Source organism: Euprymna scolopes, chromosome 37, assembly GCF_053919585.1.
Source record: "Euprymna scolopes isolate OS-2025 chromosome 37, ASM5391958v1, whole genome shotgun sequence".
NCBI lineage: Eukaryota > Metazoa > Mollusca > Cephalopoda > Sepiida > Sepiolidae > Euprymna > Euprymna scolopes.
The window spans coordinates 84208125-84228917 of NC_136518.1; the positions used below are offsets into that span (position 1 = coordinate 84208125).

General features: G+C 33.0%; 2 long non-coding RNA genes across 2 annotated transcripts in view; one reads left to right on the top strand and one right to left on the bottom strand.

Annotated features, from left to right (window-relative positions):
* Nucleotides 1-16532, bottom strand: part of LOC145261261 (uncharacterized) — a 62506-nt gene extending 45974 nt beyond the window's left edge. The window contains exon 1 of the long non-coding RNA XR_013864434.1: nucleotides 14478-16532. This is a non-coding gene — a long non-coding RNA (uncharacterized LOC145261261). The remainder of the gene's footprint in view (nucleotides 1-14477) is intronic.
* The window catches only part of LOC145261262 (uncharacterized), a 149891-nt gene extending 129619 nt beyond the window's left edge, over nucleotides 1-20272 (top strand). Inside the window, exon 3 of the long non-coding RNA XR_013864435.1 lies at nucleotides 20099-20272. This is a non-coding gene — a long non-coding RNA (uncharacterized LOC145261262). The remainder of the gene's footprint in view (nucleotides 1-20098) is intronic.
* Nucleotides 20273-20793: the final 521 nt, after the last annotated feature.

A 20793-nucleotide genomic window follows, 5' to 3' on the forward strand; every position in this document is an offset into this window, starting at 1 on the left:
CAGGAAAAGGTGACCTAAGCTACATCTAGGTAAACGAAAATAAACAATGGAATCCCCGAACTTGTAGCGACCTGGATCCATGACGTCAATCGGTAATGGGTCAGACCGAAAACCAGCAAGAAGTGCAATAACAAGCTGGCGAAGAAATAGGTTAAGAGGTCGAAGAGATATCAATAAAAAGTATATATATATATATATATATATATATATATATATATATATATACACACACACAGTACAGTACTGTTTCATTGTATCACAACTTATTAATGCGGATAGACTAGCACCTTTACCTAGCCGTGGATCGAATCTAAAACCATCCCGTTGACAGTCGGCAGCTTAAACCACAAGACTTTGGATTGGTGCTCGCAAATGATTCATCAAATGCTTATTAAATAAACATCCCTTCCGGGATTCTGCTTTCCCAACTGCAATGATATGCAGAAGTTCAAGTGTAATGTTAACAAACATCTTTCTACTCATCTCCCTTCATAATGACCCCGCTAATTAAGTCCCTAATATTAGCCCCCTGCTTCAAAGTGGCACTGTGCCTTGTTTGGGGTGAAAATTGAATAAAAAAAAAAAATTACCCGTCGCTTAACAGTGCTGGAGCTACTATTTTGTTTACAAACAGACAGCGAGATAGCAATTATGAGGGAACGACATGTTTTGATATTCATGATTAAAGGAAAATTGAAGCCAGCTGACCGGTTTCGCCTTCACTCTTCTAGAGCTGGATCATGAGATTTATTATATTTATAAAAGCGAGATGAGACCAAGTGGAAAAATAAACGTGTAAAATACGTTTAAAATAAAGTGTGATAACAGGGAGAAAAAAATCGGGGAACCACTATACATCTAAAATAAACCTATGTATGATCAATTATAGAATCTCCTAGTGGCTAATCATTTTCAAACCTAAGAGGCATTCCCTCTGTTTAAAAAGAGAGGTCTCTTCAAACGAACGTGAATATCCTCAAAGATCTTCAGATGAAAATTGAAATGAGCACGACTCCAAATGATAAACGACTCAATCCTGAATTTCGTAGCACAAAACGGGTTTTTAAGCCAATGATATGCTATTGAAAACCCGGATGTAATACCCAGAACGCCCGTTGATAGGCGGGTGCCATTACTTATTTTACTAGGTATGTGCTGTTGGACTCTACTATTCAATCTTAACGACGTTCGACCCAATATATATATATATATATATATATATATATATATATATATATATATATATATATATATATGCATTAATAAAAAAATTTAATTAAGTGTCTTGCTTCGACGAAGACCAGAAACTGTGTCACCTAATGAAGTCTTTTTAGACCAAAACAGTAGATTTATTGTCGCGACTGATGGTAATTTGGTTTACCTAAATTGAATAAAATATCTTGCTTTTTTATTGGGCACGATCAACAACCTCGTGTATTCCATGTGTTTTTATTTTTGGATATTTTTAACTTCGAACGAACAGTATCTCTTTCCCTCTCTCTTTCTCACTCTCTCTCTCTCTCTCTCTCTCTCTCTCTCTCTCTCTCTTTCTCTGTACATATTTAAGTGCCACATCAATTGATGCTGATACATCATGTATATTTCTCGTCGTTGAAATTAAAGTGATCATGTTTTGTCGCACAGCAAAAAAGATTCTCCGGTCTACTGTTCTCATAATGAGTACCATTTTCACAAGGTTTCGGTTGATGTAACCTCCGACTTTCCTCAGCTGTATTTTGTCGAACTTGTGAATCTTTCTGTCGAACCTGGAAATCTTCACATCGAACTCGGGAATCTTCACATCTTCACATCGAACTCGGGAATCTTCACATCTTCACATCGAACTCGGGAATCTGCACGGAATTTCGAACGGAACCCTTTATACTGGGGTAGCAGGCTCTCATTTCCTTAATCATGACTGTGTAGAAGTACTAAGTAATTCGCAGTTGTATTCTGAGTGTCGCTCGCGCTGAGGATTGAACCTTCAATCCTCAGAAGAGTGTAACTCTACAACTAAATTTTACCAATTATTTTTTCCATTGCGTCACGGGTCCGAAATGTGCAAATAACGCTCGATTAGAAAAGTAGTCCGGAGAAACAAATGATATGATTAATTAATCGTTATCTCAAAAATTCAGAACCGATACTATATCCTCAATTTATCTCTTTCTTCTTCTTCTTCTTCTTCTTCTTCACCTTCTTCACCTTCTTCTTCTTTCGTAACGTCAGTAAAACGACGCCCGAAACGAACCCACCCAATTTTAATACGAGATCAGGTCATGCATAACAACAGGTTCGTCGTCACTAATCTTGATATTTACAAAGTCACTAACAGAATACCCGTCCCAGGACAAGTATAATCAATAAACATGGCATCAGCTTTAAATTTTAATGCTGTTCGTTTGTTTAAAAGCTATGGTACGATTTCGGTACCTTCTTAAGTGTTTTTAACATGTTTTATTAACTATTTGCTCTTATATATATATATATATATATATATATATATATATATATATATATATATATATATATAGAGAGAGAGAGAGAGAGAGAGAGAGAGAGAGAGAGAGAGAGAATATTGCTCGCTCATTACATTGTGCTTTTTAAATAAGGATTGGTATATATTATAAGAAAATATATTTCTACAGAAATATATATATATATATATATATATATATATATATATATATATATATATATATATATATATATATATATATATATACATATATATATTCTCTCCAGTGCTTTTTCTTTTAATGATTTGGAATTCATTCCATTTGCGATTTTTTTCCAAGGAACTCTGCCTTTTGGATCATTTTGGACCATTTGGAATTTACCCATTGGATTGGAAATTTTAAATTCGACCGTTTTGGATTTTACCATTCTTTGATTTTTTACTCTTCACCGGACTATCCATTCATGTGAAATCTTTTTATCATTTTTCTTTTACCTTCTATTCCCCTTACCTCACCCTTTTTTTTAACCAAGTAAGATCTGTGACTTACTTGTAGTTTCATTAAATACTTTTATATGCAAAATCCGATCCTGCATTTTGCTAATTCCTGCCCTCTGATGAGAAGGAGAGTATTTCTTCGAAACTCCGCGGATTAAGGACTATCCACTTATCTTGTGCTTCCTTTTTTAAATTAAATATGTTTTAACTCTTTTTCAAGATGTCTTTTAACATGTTTTATTAATCATTTGTTCATATATATATATATATATATATATATATATATATATATATATATATATATATATATATATATATAAAGGGATGTAGTGTTTACCTGATATAAGCAATGGTAAACTTCAAACTAATATAAATTATAGTATTTATATATAGAAAATTTAATCCCAACCAATTAAAAAATCTCAATACACAATAGAGACTAGAGCTTATTATAAGAGAAAGAAAATTAAAACTGTAAGTTGAACTTTACAATCGGATGCCCTCTCGGTTTCGAATGCGACCACCTTCTTTTAGGTCCTCTGTCTCCCTCTCCATGCCCCCCCTCGAATTGGGTGTGCTCGCAAGTTGCTCTTAAGGCCAGCCAAACTGTGACAGATTTTACCACAGAATTGGCACACCTGATCCGTTTTGCTTTCAGTGTCATTGTTGGGGGTGCAAGACAGGTTTTGCAAATGCGCGCAAATGGCTTTTGAGACCAGTAAGAGATAGGCATAATTTTCCACATGTGTCACAGTTAGTGTGGTGATTTTATGGGCCTGGTGCTGGACCTTCTTCCCCTTTTTCATATATATAGAATATTGTTAGCATTTCATGTATCTACATAAAATTTGATGAGGAGATATCATATTTTATGAATCAACTTTCAGTATTTACTTAAAGTGTGCTCAATACCTAAGTAGAGTTTGGTAGTAAGATATGAAAATATACGCTAATTGAGCTATACAGAATTTTCCGCTTTAAATTCTCTTGAGAACACGTCATTAAAATTGTGTGTAGCTTAATTACATATATATTTTTCATAACTTATTATATATATATATATATATATATATATATATATATATATATATATATATTATTAGTTTTACAGAAGTTCTGGAAAACATTGGTACCGTCGGTTTCAAGCCCAAACACAACGGGAAACCGTTAATGGTAACACGTAAATAATGTTCGGCTCTCGTCAGCCATCTTGTTTTCTGCCCCGGAGCATATTTTTTCAGGTCCGCATATGTTTGTTTATATAACGATGTATGTTTTTATTTATTAGACTATAGGTAGTTCCTGTATAATTTATTTTTATCCGGTATGAATTTTCTTCTTTTTTAATTTTTTATTTAATTTTATTTAATGCGTTTTAGTAATTATGTGTTGTTTGTATTTTTTCCGGTCTGCTTTTCTTTGCTTTTGGTTGGGTAAGGGGGATAATTAATTTATCTTATTTAACGTCTCTACCTTTTTTCGGTTGAGGGAAGACAACATGTGTTTTAGTGGTCTAAAGGGGGGGGGGTAACTAATCTATCATATTTATCATTTTAACTTTTTGTATTAAATATTATAATAGATGAGGGTGGGTGTGTCATTTAATTCTAAATTCTTTTATATATCTGTGTACTGTGTTATAGGCAGTCTTATTCTTCTTCATATATACTAATATTTGTGCTTAATGTATTTTGACAAGAGTCTAAATGTCCGTTACCCTTTTCTGGTTTATGCGTTAAGTTGGCTGCATCTAGAATACTCTTGGAGAACTCCTTTAGGTGGGGTACTCGTTTATTGTTCTGTCTTCCCAGTTTATTAGTAGCGTTTGTCTCCTATGCGGACATCCTTTGAGCGTACGTTCAACCAGGTCTTTTGAGAGTCATTAATAGCCTTTATGGTGTGGTATTTCTCCGCGTCACAAAGTGGGCATCGTTTTGAGGATGGTGAGTATGCTGGTTTTCTTTCAATGATCCTCCATTTCATGCTGAATTGCGTTCCTTTGTCTTTAAGCTGCCATACTCGGGCGGCTAAAGCTGTCTTTATCCTCGTCTTTGCCCTGAAGTAACTATTGTGCATGTAGAATCTCTACTTGGACGTCTCTTTCGTCATCCCTATGTATGTTTCTGGTTTATCACTGGTCTCATGCGTGAGTATCGCTTCGTATACGAGGGATTTCGCCTTGCATTTTCCCTCTAAGGGGCAGTCTTCCCTGGATCTGCAAGAACAGCCCTCAATTTCATTTTCATTGCGTTCCTTTGTGATGATCTTTTTAATCGATGGAGCGGTGGAGTAGCCGACCTTAATCGTGTTTCTATTGAACAGTTTGTGCAGTCTATGTTGTGGAGGGAAGTTTCTGTCTAGCAGTTTCAGGAATAGGTGCCCTACTCGTGTTTTTGAGAGCCGAACATTATTTACGTGTTACCATTAACGGTTTCCCGTTGTGTTTGGGCTTGAAACCGACGGTATCAATGTTTTCCTGAACTTCTGTAAAACTAATAAATAAATATTTAGCTCTTAGATCGAAAAAGTTTTTCTTTGTAATCGAGCACTTTGTCGGAACTCTTTCCCCAAAATACAGTAAGCAAATATATATATATATATATATATATATATATATATATATATATATATATATGCGTGTATGTGTGTGAATATATATATATATATATATATATATATATATATATATTAAGAGGTACATGTGGTAAAAACAAGAATAAATAGTGCTCAATGCATTAGTAGAACCAAATAGTTTTTTTTTTATTTTTACAACCTCAAGTGTATTAACTTAATTCATTACAAATTGTTTCAATAGATAGGATAAAAATTATTCGTCCATATCGTCAGATGATTCAAGTTAAAACTTAAATTTTTACTGTATTTAACTTGAATTATCTGACGATATGGACGGATAATTTTTATCATTTTGTAACAATTTGTAATGAATTAAGTTAATACACTTGGGGTTGTAATACACACACACACACACATGTATACATAGATATGTATTTTCTGTTGAGATTTTATGTCAAACCTGTTCGTAGGTAGAGCAACCGTGAAATCTACATCGATGAATTAAAAAAAAAAACAAGACGATCTATAGATAAAAATTATAAATGTATGAGAAAGAAAAAAAGAGACAGACAGACAGGCAGACAGACAGACAGACAAAGAGATGACGTAGAAAGAGACCACGAGGGAAACATTAACAGGGAAACAACATAAGAACATACAGAAACAGAGCGGGATAGATAGATAGATAGATAGATAGATAGATAGATAGATAGATAGATAGATAGATAGATAGATAGATAGAGCGAGAAAGAATACTATTTTGCAGTCATACGTGTACATGGAATCGTCAATTATAATACTGAAACTTTCTTTCCGTCTACCTGAGACTTCGACGCCGTTTCGCTAACAACCCGAAACGAAAGCAACCATCCACCTGCATTAACATTATATCAATTTTTGACACCACAGAAACCAAGACAAGCCACCCTTAATTGTAGTCAAGCACTAGTTATTGCTACTAATTATATAGCGTTGCTACAAAGTGACTTTGATTCATGTTGCTAGCCAGCCGTAAATAACAAACTGTACATGGTAGAGTGCGTAGACCCCCAGCAAAGGATGTTCTGTGGTTTCCGTAAAAATATCGATCGCTAGAATGAACTTCAATTAATAAGCTGTTTTCAATAATCTGTTCTGACCTCGGTTAGAGGAGGAGAAATCTTTCACGACTAAAACATTTAAAAATAGTTGTGTCCCAGTTCAGAGTGTGGCTTTTTGGAGAGGTGGGTGTTTCTCATATTAAATTCATGTAGTTAATGCGTATACGCTCGGAGAAAGGCGTTCGCCCCTCTCTACCGAGATCCATTTTATCCTCGGCCTCCAAAATCAACAAAGAATACATTATTCCTGTAATGACTTGGTCCCAGAATATTGTAGTGCAATGTTGTTCCTGCGCAGTTCTATGAGGTCGACACTACTAGGTTTTGCGTTCTCTCTTTGTAAAGGGTTAGTTTATTGCCATTTGCCTGAGGCGCCCTTACCGGGGAATATCGATGGTGCTGCCCAGACATTTTTTTTGCAGATCAGAGTGTTTCTCGTCGGGGGTGGGGCTGACTTCTCAATCCCACTTTCCAACCCTGGTGTCACAGTTTTTGCGGTGGGAGATAACTAAATACCTCTATCTTTTCCTACCGTTTTCTGCTATCAATAATAACAGTAAACTATTGTTGTAACGTCGCATAATAAAAATCGGGGTCGGCATTTTTCTTTTTTAACAAAAGTTGTTATTACTCTCTCGTCTCCACACCGCTTCAGAAGTCTCTCGCTGTTACATGTCCATCTAACTTGGATCACGTTCATCTTTCTCCGGCCATATGCTGGCCACACATCCCTTGCATAGTTCCCAGTGCACTGCTTTCACCATGCACTCGTGCCTGTTCTTATATTCTTTTTGAGCAAGTTTGCTGTATTCACTTATGTGATTCCCCTTTTCTTTGTCCACAGAATTTATATTTGCATGTTTTCCTTGGTTTTGTCTATCTAGATTTGATGTAGTTAGTCATAATCGTATTGTTTTGTGTGACTATTAGTAGTGATACCGTTTCTTTGGCCAAGTGTCCTTTTTATGGCCTGGCCAGGCGTTTACGTGAATCTGTTATCTTGTCATTCATATGAATCATCTGTGTAACTGCTTCTCTTCCGGCGTATTTTTTTTTTCAATTAGTTCTAAGTTCTTTTTCTTTTTCGATTAGTTTTGTCTTCTTTTTCCTATCGATTAGTTTTGTCTCCTTTTTTTTTTTGTTGATTATTCTTATCTTCTTTTTTATCGATTAGTTTTGTCTTATAAATTAGTTCTGTCTTCTTTTTCTCATCGATTAGTTTTTTCTCCTTATCGATTAGTTTTGCCTTCTTATCAAATAGTTTTGTCTTCTTTTCCCTAATCGGTTAATTCCGTTTGATTGATTTCAAGCAATTAAAATTAATTAAATTGCGAAACGATAGCGAGTGAGGTAGTAGATAATACGAAATGAACCATATATGCGAATCTCAGTTTTGGTTCGTTTCTTTTTCATCGATATTCTGCCGCTCTTCCCACCAAAATTCAAACAATTTGAGACCCATGTGAAAAGAAGAAACACATTTGTGATTTGCGACAAATTACCAATCAAAAGGTAATCGATAACTTTATTGCTTAACTTTAACTAACCAAGTGTGTATAAAACCTTTATACACCCCTCTTGCCGTGGTCGAACCCGTGCTGTTGGTCGTCTGTAGACACAAGACCATTAGATCGCCAATGTTCAGTTTTAATAAGATTTATTGAAAGCAGAAAAACCGTCACAGAGGCAGGTTATCTTCATATGCGTGAGATAGCTAGATGGATGGATGGAGGGATGGATGGGTAGATAGATAGATAGATAGATAGATAGATAGATAGATAGATAGATAGATAGAAATTTAAAGATTGATAGAACATAGACAGAAAGTAAAAATAGATAGATAGATAGATAGATAGATAGATAGATAGATAGATAGATAAATAGATAGTGAGTGTGAGTGAGTGAGAGAGAGAGGAGGAGGGAGAAAACGTTTCACTGTGCGAGCTGGCCAACATTGGTGAAAGCAATCAGACGTATGCGCCGTACCTCCTTGAAACCTCGCTAGTTAAGACAGAAAAAAAATATTCCACTAGAAATCACGTGGTTTCATGGCTTCCGTCTAGCGTCACCTCTTTCCTTTAGACTTGTCTACTTCAAATACGCCTCTGTATTATGCAACATAATGAGCATAAATTTAAGAGCTATGGATTATAAGGTCAGCTGTGACATACATTTGCAGATTACAAGCCAAAGATCATAAAACTTTAAAAACATCATAAAATATTTATTACCTATTCGTTTTAATCTTCTTAAGATTCCATTTTCTGTTGAAATGATAACAATATCAACAAAAAAAATATCTCTGGCGGCAATCGCAAATGTTATATAATGAGTCCAATTAAAAGATGATAAAACGTTTGATGTGTACTTTTGTTAAAAGTATTTCTTAATGACTAGCAGGGGTACCTGGTGTTTACGGAGGTATGAAAGAAAAATAGATTTTTAAAAAGTGCGAGTGATGTAATACTTTATCTATATTACTATCAAGCTAATCCGTCACATCCCCCAATATATATATAAAACGAGTAGTATTCTGTGTAGCTTAATTTTTTTTTTTTTTTTACATAGGCATCACCACTTATCAAGGCCAAGAGGCCACTCGAGGATAAGTTAAAGAGTGTACAGTAGAAATTGGACAATATATCAACCGTCAGTAACGGAGATTCGGTAAATTTGTTAACTTATATGGAACGGCTCATCAAAAACTTGTTTACATTAGACGTGAAGATGACCATATTGTAGTCAGCTGGAAAGCAGGAAAACGGAAGACAATTCCATAGGCGTGCAGTTCTAAGAAAGAAGCTTTGCTTATGGAATCTACGTTAAGGTTTAGGCACAGATAAAGAGGTGGGGGGAAACTAGTGATAGTGTTTTCTGCTAGACGGGTGTTTCTTGTAAAAGTTTGGCAAGGGGGGGCATAGAATGGAGCTCAGCCGAGCACTTGCAATGAAAATAACCATAAAGAAGAGACAAACTCACAACATGTCTTCTGTGAGAAAGAGGTTGCAGGGAAGAGAAAAGGACATCCCCCACAAGGCTACGAAGTCTATTTTGAACTCTATCAAAGCAGGATAAGTCCTTTCTAGCAGCTCCTGCCCAAATGTGGCAACAGTACTCCATCATTGGACGTACCTGGCTCTTATATAGAGAATTGCATCAGCAGTGAGATATCTACTGGATCGATAGAAGGATCCTACCATTTTTCCAGCGGCCTTGGCAACGGATTTAATGTATGTGTTCCATTTAAGATCGGGAGTAAATGTCAAGCCCAGAAGTTTGTCAAAACATAAGCCTCCGCAAGGCAAGAGCCATTCATTTCAATTGATGCCAGATGGGGATCAGAGCGTTGATGATGTAAAGATAAAAGCTTGGTGTTAGATGCATTAAAAGTAACAAGCCACCTCTTTCCCCGTTGTAACACTTGCTCAAGATCAGAGGAGAGAGAATCAGAGAGAACTTTGTCGTTTACGGTCTTAGGTGTGATACCATAGATAGTAGTGTCATCAGCATAGACGAATGATGTAATGATGTGATTTGGAAGATCATTAATGTAGATCAGGAAGAGAGTTGGGCTCAAGATGGACCCCTGAGGGACTCCAGCATTAATATTAAGAGCTTCTGATTTCTGCCAATCAACTACTACTCTTATGAACCTATCAGAGAGAAATTATTTAATAATTGAGAAGACATTTCCAGCTATACCATAGCTGGAAATCTTGTGAAGTAAACATTTATGCCATACTCTATCAAAGGCCTTCGATATGTCAAGAGCAATTGCCATAGAAAGGTAGCCTCCGTCGAGAGATTCGCTAATCCTATGAGATATAACTGTAAGCACATCTGCTGTAGATCTAGCAGAACGGAAACCATATTGCGTGTCACTAAGAAGGTTATTTTTGCTGAGATGGTTGATTACTTCTCTATTTAACACAGATTCCAGCAACTTACTCATGACACACAGGAGACTTATTGGCCTGTACTGTGAGGAAGATGAGCGATCACCTAAATTCTTAAATACGGGGCATACTGATGAGATTTTCCATGGTGGGTGACGGGAAGCAATTCTCCTTAAGACAACGTTGAAACAGTTTTGTAAAGATGGGCTTAATTGCAATATATATTTTTATAACTTACTATGCACACACATACGCACACATACACACAAACGCACACACGCGCGTGCGCATATATATATATATATATATATATATATATATATATATATATATATATATATATACTAGCAAAAGTACCTGTCGTTGACTGGGTTCAAAAACAGCCTACAGAAAATGGACTCTGATTTATGAAAGTATGATAGGTTATGAAAAGGAAGGGTTGTAAAGAGATAGCTTCGAATTTGGGGGTATCAAAACCAAAGCAAAATATGATGAAAGTAAAAATAAAATAGATAAACCCCATAATTTATTATACCATACCTGTTCACACGGAAACACTTATCACAATATTCTGTGCGTCTATATTAAAAAAAACTTGTTAAACTTTGTGATATATTTCCATTCTATGGAGGTCAGGCGCGAACAAACCCTCCATAATTTTATTATACCATACTTCTTCAAACTGAAACATAATCATCAAAGTATACTTAAGCAGATATATATGAAAAGTCTTTATTAAAGTTTGTGCCTATTCTATGGAGGCCAGGCGCGAACTCTGACCCCACAATTTTATTATACCATCCCTATTTAAGTTAAAACATACTTATCAAAGTATTATTATGTACATCTATATCAAAAACACTTGTAAACGTTTTTTTTTTAATTTTTTATTTCCATACTTTGTGGACCATGTGCGAACGCAGAGTCCACAATTTTAATGAATCATCATTATGCCAGATCAAACATACCCATTCCTGTGTCTCGATACATCTTCTATCATTATATGTGATCAGTTTTCTATAATAGTCAACCATATAGGAGCCTATTCGTGACCAGACTCACACACAGACGTTCAGCCTTATATATATATATATATATATATATATATATATATATATATATATATATATATATATATATATATACGAACATCTGGCTGAGATAACTTTATAAATATTAATTCTTTAATATTTATAATATATTTTAATTTTACCATCTTGGATCATTTGTAATTTTTATTTTATATATATATATATATATATAATTTAAAGGAGATTAGAATAATAGTCTAAAGAGCTAAGTGTATTTTAATGTAATAGTGAAATTACTAGTTTAATTAAAATACAGGAAATGCTCGTTGTAATTTAGATATATAATAAGCTCGATAGTTAAATGTCCTAGAGCTAATTCAATATTAAGTAATGTGATTTATAATTTAAAAATTTTAAAAAATTTTTAAATTTAAAACTCAAAATTTAATTAAATTAAAAATCAGTTTCATAAGAAGGAACAACAACAAAGTCAATTATCTGTACGATCGTTTCGGAAATCCGTGCTTTTTATTTGTGGTATACATGAAGTCACGTAGAACAATTATACATAGTTTTTTTGGTAAGCACGGTCTCCTCATCAGCAAATTTAGGAGGATTTCTATTGAATTGAAAAGACACCAAAAATAAACCTAGCATTAAAAGTAAGGCAGATGAATCTTTTGGTTTTTCTTTTTTTGAAATCAGGAACTGTATTTAAAGTAGTCATTTAAATGACTACTTTAAATACAGTTCCTGATTTCAAAAAAAGAAAAACCAAAAATCAATCTAGATGGTCCTAATTGCTTCCAACGATATTGGCATAACGAAAACATGCCTCCTGAAATTTTCTCCAGATGTTATAATGGTTTCCTTAATTGTATGGGGTGCCTTTTCTTACAGAGGGACGATGGATGATGCTGGGTCGTCAGACAGCAGCTGGTTATGTTAGCATGCTACAAAAAGCATCGTTGATGACGGTGGACCACCGTTTGTGTGGGGATGGATGGCCATTCCTGTTACATGAAAGGGATGCCCCCTTCTCATGTAAGTAAGAAGGCATATTAGATTAGTGAAAATGATATTAGGAAAAGCCTAGAATCGAACCCTGTAGGCAAGTGTTAAAAATGGAATGATAGAAATTAAGTCCATTGTTAATTGTATTAGTAATAGTTAAATATTGTTTATGTCGGAAAAAGAGTCGATTGTCCATTCTTTTAGAAATCTGGAGGTTAAAAATTAAAGAAAGAAAATAAGAAAGAATAATGATGATGAAAGGAAAAAGAAAGAAAGCATGAGTTGATTTTAAAAGAAGAGGAGTTTGGTCAGTACTAAAATGGACGACAGTTTGGGAATTCCAGGTGCTGTATGTGAGATAACTCGGCATTGTTTCCGGTCGTCTAGCATTTCTCCTCCTTGCCACTGGACTCAAGCAGTGCCGATTCAGAAGAGGTGTGATTTGAGATTGTGTAACACTTGTCTCACAATTTCATGCGCAGCTAACCTTACAGGGGCTATCCATTGTCTTTCAAGACTAAACGGAGGCATCGCATTGGTATCCGCCCTTCACCGAAATAATAAGTTTGTAAGGAACATCAACTTCAAAGTGCGATCCCCATCAGTATTCATAGCATGGCCCGGGCCCTCGTATTCGCAACGGTCACCCACATGCTATTGTCCAATCTTAACGTTGGATAGATGTCAAGATTCTTTCCAACTTAAAAAAAAAAAACTTTACAATGACGTCTTTTAAACATTTCGGGTATGCTGAAACGAATATCACATTCAAATTTGCTGCAAACAAGTAGTTTATCGGATATTAAGCAATGTAATTCCTTATGTTATCAGTGGTGGCCATTTCTGTACGCGATAGTGTGCACACATTTTTGACGCACGCGCGTACAGAAATGGCCACCACTGACAATATAAGGAATTACATTGCTTTCATATCCTTAAAACTACTTATTTGCGGCAGATTTAAATGCAATATTCGTTTTCAGCATACCCGGAGACTTATAAAAGTCGTAATTAAAAAAATGATTGTTAAGGTGGAAAGTAAGTAAAAATTTACCAAAAAAGCTTTTAAGCTGACCCCCCCCCCAAAAAAAAAAAATTATCACTAGGTGGTCAGAAAGTGGGTGCTCATTTTATGTTAAATTTATATAGAAAAGTGATCCTCATTTTCTAAATTAGTAATTTCTCTGCGCCACCGATAAAAGTCGTCACAGGTTTTTTTTTGTTGTTTTTTGTAGAAGGTGGGGAATCTTGACATTGGCCCAACGTTATTTTAACTTCTGTAATCCGGAAAAGCGGGGAAAAAAAACAGTTGATAAAAAAAGGAAAAGTACAAAGTAAAAAAGAGAAACAGAAAGAAAGAAAGAAAGAAAGAATAACACAGAAAGATATAGAAAAAAGGACGTTATTGTCAATATTTAACGAAATTAAAAAGTAAACACCGAGTGTTCGTTATTTTTTAAAACTTTAAACACATAATTAAAAAAAATATCAGTACTATTTACCGACATAAATTATTTTAAAATTGGAAAATTAGTCAGAAATAATTTTTTTTTTAGTTTAATTATTCTTTTGTCATTATTGGCGTTCAAAATAATATTTAAAAGTTTGCGTAAATATCGATCCTAAGCAAAGTAGCCAATTTTGTTCTGTCAGTAACGTAAACAAAGGCAGGTACTTTACTCAGTGTCGGTATTTATGCGAATTTTCAAAACTTATAACTTCTATTAAATATATATGTTTTATTATTATTTAGATATGAGTCGGTAAATTAAAATAGTTTCTTATTGTATTTCTTGTAAAATAATTTATGTCGGTAACAGTAATGATTACCAATAAAATATTTTAACTAATTTACAAAAAAATCAAAACATAAAAATTATTATGAAAACGTTAGCAGCCATCTTACCTTTTTTTTTCACAGATTCAAAGCAACAAAATTATCAATAATGAAATGACACACGCGCTTGTTGTAAATCCAGTTTTGCGTTTCTGCAATAATCTGTTATGCAACGTTAAAGCATCCGTCCGAGAGTTCGTTATTTAATTATTTAATTTATGTGTATTTATTTATTATTTATTTATTAATATTATTATTATTATTATTATTATTATTATTATTATTATTATTATTATTAATAATAATAATATTTATAATTATTAATGTTTATAATTATTATTATTATTATTATTTATTTTATATATTAGTAGTAGTAGTAGTAGTTATTGATCATTTACTATTTATTTCTTATTTTTATTATTGTTATTTATTTTTATTATTATTTATTCATTATTATATATTATTTGTGATTTATTATTATTATTATTATTTTTTACGTGTCATCATTATTTTTATTACTATTTTGATTATTATTACTTATTGTTATTATTTACGTCATTATTATTATTATTATTATTATTGTTATTATTGTTGTTATTATTATTATTATTATGTTGTTGTTGTTGTTGTTGTTGTTGTTGTTGTTGTTGTTGTTGTTGTTTACTTACTAGTTCTCAAACAAGTCAGTTTCATTGACGCTCACTGGCAATAACAAGTCGTATTCCCTGCAAGCTTCCCAAGATTTCCCGCTCCCTTTGATTTTTCGATAATCGTTGCAACTCACTTTGCCTTATCGCAACAGCATTTTATCATTGATTCATCGTTGATGCGAACTATTCGCGAAACAAAAACAAATTAACGTTTTTTTTTTTTAAGAGATGATAACCATATTTTCGCGGGTCTGAGCCTCTATCGATCACCACCTCACTACATATAAAAAAACTGACAGTTGACAGGAATTATATTTGTTTTTACCTTTTTGATGTAATCTCTGTTCGCTTACAGTCTTTTTTTTTTTTTTTTTTTTTTTTTTTTTAATATACCAATACGGTTTAGACTGTTTTGAAGTATTTTTTAGGTTATATATTCAGATTACAGGTGTGGCTTATTATTTATCATGAAGTCCTTTGTAGATATTTAATCCACCTAATTGATAACTATCAGCGCTACATTTTTGTTGTTGTGGTATGTTTTCCTTAGTTGCTTTGTTTGCATTTCTAGAACAAAATAAAATATGAGTTTTTTTTTCTTTTGCGTGAGATCCGTCCGATAAAGAGTCAACTTTAAACTGTCATCAGTAGTAGCTGATCCGGTGAGTGTAGACACACGTACAAACAATAAAAAAAAAAAAAAATACAACGTTGTATTGTACGTGTGTAGCTGTATCTATTCTGCAGCACCCACCCTCGACCGAAGGGTGACCACGAACTTCCGGGGAGGGCGGGGGAAGGGGGAACTCTTACTCCATCCCTAATCTACCCAACTCGAAGACAGACTAATGCGTTTCGATATATTTTTTTTTAGATGAGGATTGATAAATTGTATTTATTTGAATAACTTGGGGTGTTTCTATTTAATTTCCTCCCCCCGGGAGCAGAGTTGGACACAAGGTTGGTTTTTAATGTGGGGAAAGTTCTAACTGCCCCAAAAGGGGCACTATGGATAGGAACAAAAATAAAAATTGCCTCAGTCTAGAAAGATTTCTCATCCACAGATCGAGATTAGAGTAGGTGAAATGAACAGATACTACACTTTGCTCCTACCCAAATGGTATAATGTGGGCTGTTATTCGCATCTTAGATATTATTCTGACAACATTTCAACCGATGTGATCTCCGACTTTCTTCAGGTGCGTATTTCTACTACTTGTAAACAAACCAATGTGTTTCCGTTTTTAATTATACAACATGGAAAGTGGCGGTGGTCAAGTGGTTAATGGGTGTCACAAGTTCGAATCCAGTTCGTTCCATAAAAATCACTTTCGCTCATGATGTTAGCAACCTTCACGTGGTCCATCCTGTAAGTATCCGATGTCTTTCTAGAAATAATTCTGACTAGTAAATTATCGGGGAAACCAATGCTAACAATAGAATCTTCGGATTCATATGATGATGATGATGATGATGATGATGATGATGATGATGATGATGATGATGATGATGAACATCCCACATAAGAGAATTGTACTGTCTACTGTACAGTCGCTTATTATTTACAGTGAAATCGATTTCGGCAACATTTCACTGTTCTCAAATGTGTGTGTCTGTGTATATATATATATATATATATATATATATATATATATATATATATATATATATATATATATATATATATATTACTTAAAACCATGTTTCAGTAAAAAATAAATAAACAAAAAACATAAGTGAACCCAAAATAAACATGAACGATATAAGGAGAGAAAGAATAAATGAAGGAAAGATAACTCCAAGTCAATGCCGTTTTTCTTTGCTTTTAATTATCCGTACTTATTGATATTTTTGTGCACTTATCTCTATAATAGTGAATTAGGAAATTTTTAATATTAAATTTAGGCACCGCCAAAAATGGCCGCAAAATCAAGTTGTTGTTGTTTTTTAAAACTAAATTACATTTATTAAAATCCATTATTTCTGAGTAACTTTTTTTTTTCCAGAAAGATAAAACCCTGAATTTTATCATATAGAAAACAGAATAATGTAAAACTTTTTCTACTATTTTTAATTCAATTTTAAATGTTAAATTTTCCCAAAAAGTTAACAATTTACATTTTTTGTCTTGCACAAAAAACATACTTAAATATTTTAAAAAAAAAGGGTTTTTGAAATAATTAATTTATTTATTTATTGTCTAACTAAGATTTAGGATGATTTTCTAAGAGAATATGCAAAAATATTATAATATAAGTACCTGAATTTCAAATAATTCCACTTATTCATATAGGTAACCAAATATTTCGCGTCGACGTAGAATTCAGATCGACTCTGTTTACGTTTTCTTTTGATGATAAGAAAACTATGGAAGACCAAACAGGCCAAAAAAACTTATTTTTCAGTGACGAAAATTTCAATGTATTATTAAGCTGAGGCTGGCCAGTACCAGATGGGTGACCATTTATATGAGTTTGGTTTTTAATGTGTATGTGTGTGGGGGCCAGGCTCCCCAAAATGGGGGGGGGGCAATTTAAAGCAGAATAAAAAAAAATTATTTCAGCGCGTTTGGTCCACCGTAGTCGAAAGGCGGCAAACGTTTTGAAATGAGATCGAAAAAAATGATGCTATTTTTAACACAAAGGGCACAATATTTATCGAATTTTTTTTTTTTTGCATCGATTATTCAAAGCATGCCCTGTTTAATAATGGTCATGCATTATTCGGCTCGCTAAAAAAAAATTGTTAATTTATTTATCAAAAATTTTAAAATGGCTTTTTTCGTATAAATATTAAAAAAAATTTTTTTTGTTTTGCTTAACTTAAATTAATTATTTTACTTAACATATTCACCGAATTTCACACTTCAAAACTCAAAAGCGGGATAATTAAACACAATCGAAGTTCTGATATTCAGACGTCAAAATAAGGTATGCAAACAATTTTTTTTTTTTTTTTTTAATCTATAATTCTGTCCCTTACAACAACACAATATGTTTTGTTCAGTTTCAGATGATTATTTTAAGCATATTTGTTCCCACTTCAAAACAAGGGGGGGGGGTTGTAAGCAAAAAAAAATATATATATAAATATCGTTTATGAAAAATAAGTACACTGTTATAAAGCTCATTCTTCTCCTAATAATCGCTGAAAATTTCGTATTGATCGGATAATTACCTGATTTTTGGTAGTTTTTTAAAAAGACGGTCCGTCAAAAAGTACTGACCTGCCCCCCCAGTTTTGGCGGTGCCTAATTAAATTTCAAGGCAAACAAATGGCCTCTACTTAATTGTCATGATGCAGTAATATATTCAAAAATTACTACTTAATTTACAATAATGTATCCAAAAATTACGAAAAACGATAAAGTAGGAAAAAATTATGAAAGAAAAATTTTGGGGCGAAAATCAATGAAAATAAAATATTTGACTAAAAAGACACCGGACAGTTTCAAAGGGAGATAAATAGTGTGTAACTATTGTCAATTTTTCAATGAATTGTGTTTTTTATCTTGTTTTTAGCATAACTGAGTTACTTTACTTATAATTATGTCATGTCTTCCATAAAGAAATATGGCGACGTTTTTTTCGATGAAGATCGAAAATTCGTGTTATAATATATATATATATATATATATATATATATATATATATATATATATATATATATATATATATATATATATATAGTAAGTTATAAAATATATATGGCGATTAAGCTACACTGAATATTCCGCGTTTCATCCACTCTAGGATTCTTCAGGCTTATGCGCATAAGCCTGAAGAATCCTAGAGTGGATGAAACGCGGAATATTCAGTGTAGCTTAATCGCCATATATATTTTATAACGTACTAACTAGCTCTACCTACGTATTGAGCACTTTTGAAGTAAATACTTAGTTTACGCATAAATTTATACTTTCGTATATTAATTTTATGTGAGTAAATGAAGTAGTTATATATATATATATATATATATATATATATTAATGAATAAGCATAATAAATAAATAAACAACAACAGCAACGCTGATAACAACAATAACAACAGCAATAACAACAACAATAATAACAACAATAACAACAACAATATCAACAACAATAACAACAATAATAACAATGAAAATGATAAAACTTAACTTAAATTTCTAAATTTTTGTTTGAGAAAAGCATTGATAATTCGTATTATTTGGATTATTCGGACTACTGTTCTCGTCTAGAGTGGTTAGAAACCTCCGGCTTTTTCAAGTAAAATTCAGATGTAAGTGGTGGGAATTACATAAGATTTCTACTCGGTCATGCCTAGCGAAACGAAGGAATGCTATACTCGCAAATTAAATAAAGGGTGCTGTTGAAAATTTCGTGTAGATTCCCGAGTTCAACAAAATAGGCCGGGGGTTTACATCGATCGAAACGTTGTGAGAATAACACTTAAAGATGCCGCGATTTTGTCTCTGTTTTATCGTTATTTTCATGGCAAGTGCTCGACTAAGCTCCAATCTATGCCCCCCCCCTCGCCAAACTTTCACGAGAAACACTCGTCTAGCTCTAAACACTATCAATAATTCCCCCAACTCCTTATCTGTACCTAAACCTAAACATAGATTCCATGAACAAAGCTTCTTTCTCAGAACTGCACGCCTGTCGAACTGTCTTCCGTTTGTCTGCTTTCCAGCTGACGATAATATGGTTGTCTTCAAGTTCAACGTAAACAACTTCTTGATGAGCCATTCCACTTAAGTTAATAAATGTACCGAATTTCCATTACTAACGATTACTATATTGTCCAATTTCTACTGTACACTTTTTTACTCTTATCCTCAAGTGGCCTTTGGGCCTTAATAAGTGGTGATGCTTATGTTTAAAAAAGACTCCAAATAATGCGAAACTTATGTTCTTCTTTATTTATTTTTATCGCTCGTGTTTTTTTTTTTTCGTTTTTGTTTTGTTTTGTTTTGTTTTTTGTTTTTGTTTTTTTTTGTTTTTATTTTATCTTTTTTTTGTTTTGTTTTTTGTTTTTTTCGGCTAACATGGTTATTAGGGCCTACCTGAGAAGGAAGTGGATTCAGAATCAAGCGACAACTTCAAGAACCACGTTGACAAGTATGTGAAAACGGGAGTTTACACGAGATAATAATACTCTTCCTGCTTGTCAATCCACTGCGAATATTAATAAAGAAAAGGTTGGTTTTATTAAATAAATGTTGGAAATTTCATATCAATTAGATTTTTTTTTTTTTTTTTTTTTTTGTTGTTGTTGTTGTTGTTGTTGTTGTTGTTGTTGTTGTTGTAATGCGTAAAGATCGCAGTCAGAAAAAAAACGTGCGAAAATTATTTCTGTATATGCTACAAATTGTTTTATGTTGTTTTTTGTTAAATATTACTAAATGAAGAATCATTTCCATTTAAAATCAAGTTAGTATTATGCATGTAAAATTGAAAAAGGCATGTTTTATATGTGTCAATGATTGTTGCTACTAATGGCCTCTTTTCCTGTGTTAGAGGTGTGATGTGTTCTGTCTTGCCTTTTTTATATACAACTAATTTGTGATATGTTCTGTCTTGCCTTTTTTATATACAACTAATTTGTGATATGTTCTGTCTTGCCTTTTTTATATACAGCTAATTTGTGATATGTTCTGTCTTGACTTTTTTATATATAACTAATTTGTGATATATTCTGTCTTGCCTTTTTATATACAACTAATTTGTGATATGTTCTGTCTTGACTTTTTT